Source organism: Lolium rigidum, chromosome 3 (assembly GCF_022539505.1).
Source record: "Lolium rigidum isolate FL_2022 chromosome 3, APGP_CSIRO_Lrig_0.1, whole genome shotgun sequence".
Classification (NCBI taxonomy): domain Eukaryota; kingdom Viridiplantae; phylum Streptophyta; class Magnoliopsida; order Poales; family Poaceae; genus Lolium; species Lolium rigidum.
Window position 1 is genome coordinate 81894305 of NC_061510.1, and position 2736 is coordinate 81897040.

Below are 2736 nucleotides of genomic sequence, written 5' to 3' on the forward strand. Positions count from 1 at the left end.
CCCCTTGCTGACGCCAGCTCGGAGACGTCAGCAGCGCGGCGCAGGAGGCTACGCCGTGACGCCAGCACACGGTCGAACACCCTCGCTGCATCTCGGCCCCACCCCTCTCCCAGCCGTTTCCCGCTCAGCGCCTCGCTCCCGAAAATCCTAGAGCGCGCGGAGACGTTTCCCCGCCGCCCCAGCTGCCCAATGGCGAGCCCATGGACTCGTGCACCGCTTCTCTGGTCCGCGTCCACCGTACTCCCGTCCGCGGCTATAAAACCCACCCAAGCCCTCCTCACTGCGCCACACCAAGCCACACCTCGCCACTCTACTCTCCCAGCTCACAGAAGTGCCGCGGAGCACTCCCTGCTGCCTCCCGCCCGGAGGAGCTCCACCTCTATCCGTGGTCACCGGCGGGTGGCGCGGAAGGTTGCGCCCAGCACCGACGCTCCCTGTCCCTCTTTTCTCCTTCAATGTACTCACCTGGTTCTTCTATCCTTAACGTGCCTTTTTCCTCTCCCCAGAACTGCCGGTAGTAGCCACCGTCGTCGGGCGTTCGCGAGCGCCGCCGGAGAAGGAGCCGTTCAAGCCATCGCCTCGAGGACCTGCTGCCCCATCTATCTGGACGCGCCCCCGGACTTCCCCGAGCCGCCGCCACACCCTAGATACTTATGCGTCGACCCCAAGGCCCTCCCGGTAAGCTCCCGATCACCATCGTCGAGCACGTACGCCCATGAAGCTGTGTTCCGGCGCCAAGCTCTCCTGCGACGTTGCCGCCGACTGTGAGCAAGCCTGCGCGTACAAGAAGACGAAGCCGAACCTCCTCCGCAGTCCCGCGTCGTCCCTTCGTCGCCTCCGTCGAGCACCGGCCGTCCCAGGTGAGCTCTCGAGGCCAGGTCGTCTTCTTCAGCTAGCAGGCATGAGTTTGAGGATGCATGCACGATTGGCACGTATGCACGACTATTGAAGCAGCCATTTTTTTTTAGTCACGATTGGTTAACGTCAGTCCTTAAGTCTAAATCCAATGGATGCACATAAGTCAGACGCTGACGTGTGGGACCCGTAGTCAGGTTTCTAATCTTTTGTTTTTTTTCCCCTCTGTTTCAGATCCGAACTGGGCTCCCAGTTTTTTTTTTTTTTTTTTTTTTTTTTGTTGTTGTTGTTCTTGTTGTAATGGCTTAACAATTATGAATCAGCCATAAATTTGTAAAATGAATATCTCCAGTTTTATAAACTCAAATTGAATTATTCCAGTTGTAGTAGATCACAAATTTAAATATATTTCAAATTCCACTGGTCTCATACCCGTGTGATTTTCCTAGATTAAATGGTTAAATATTTGTGCTCTATGTGTGTTTCAAATTCGAAATTTTGATATAAAATTGTAGGAAAATCCATTTTAAGTAAATTTAAAACAAATTAGGTTTGTTTAAATGGTACCTATGCTTGTACGCACACATTTTGTTGTATGGTGTCATAATATGGTTTTGTTTGTTATTTAGGATCTATGCATAAGAGTGGTTACAAAATCTCTAACTTTGCCTATAAAACTCTAATGTTATGAAAACACTTGGAGAGGTCTTCGAAGATAAAATTTAATTTCGGTACCTTGTGCAAGATTTTATTGTTTGATGTGATATGGTGAAGTACTAGTTTGTGATTGTGCTTCCTTGTGTACTTTTATTTCGCGGCGCTAGATTTGAACGTTGACGGGTTTGAAGAAGAGGAAGGATTCGAAGATCTTTGAAGAAGACCAGGGACAAATAGCCATTCAAGGCAAGCCATCTTTTGATCTCTTGCTAATTAACCTCTTTGTTGTGTTCATTGTTCCATTATATGCTTGGTTCCTTGTATCTTGTGTTATGATTGGTCCTCCACTATGCATACTTGTTCCCAAGTATGTTAAACCCCTTGTTGATGTTATGCATGCTTACCCTAAGCATGTATGCCCCCTTGACCACATATATTATCATCTTCTTAGTGGTATGATGATTAACATCATGACCCTTGTTTAATCATACTACTTATGTTGTCCCTACGCATGCTTATCCTAAGTATGTATGATCCCCTTGACACCTCATTTATCACCTCCTTAATGGTATGTTGGCTAGCATCATGCCATTGCTGTCTCTTAGTTCTTACATGAAACTATAGGTTGGGAACCCCTTGGAAAAATACCTTGTTGAAAAGAATTTTTGGAAAACCTTAGGTGAGTTGGACTTACCTAAGTATGTGTTTATGAAAGAAAAATGATCTTGGCAAAGATGGTTGGAAAGAGAATCTTGTTTATGAAAACTTTGGCGCCTAAGTATTCACCCGTGACAATTAACCCGCGCAACCACGGCTACTCCAACGTGGGCACGGAGCTTAGCTTGACGTTTGTTCTTCTTAGCATGAGGCACCGCACAACTATACAAGGGTACGGTTACCCCCGAGTCCGGGTTGTCATGGTTGGGACAATAGTATAACGGGAGGCCTTCGGGGCTGACCCGTCCGGAAGACACTATGGGTCTCCCTGGCTTGGCGGTGGAGCCACGCTCAAAGGGAGGTGAGCTGCCACGGTGCCGGGGAGGTACATACTCCATAGGGTAGGACCTCTTGCTAAGTCGAATGGGAGAAAGGCTATGTTCGGGTATCCGTCGTGGCATATGTTGTTATGCGGGGATGATGCCCACACGATAGGTATCCGGATAGAGGTGGGGAAAGTGTGCAAACTCTGCAGAGTAAAATCTATTCGAATAGCCGCGTCCGCGG

The 2736-nt window shown here is 48.6% G+C and overlaps 1 long non-coding RNA gene across 1 annotated transcript; it reads left to right on the forward strand.

Moving 5' to 3' along the window:
* Window positions 1-298: 298 nt before the first annotated feature.
* LOC124697776 lies at window positions 299-1973 on the forward strand. Its single transcript, XR_007000823.1, has 3 exons — window positions 299-411; window positions 507-860; window positions 1680-1973. It is a non-coding gene; the product is annotated as an uncharacterized LOC124697776 (long non-coding RNA).
* Window positions 1974-2736: the final 763 nt, after the last annotated feature.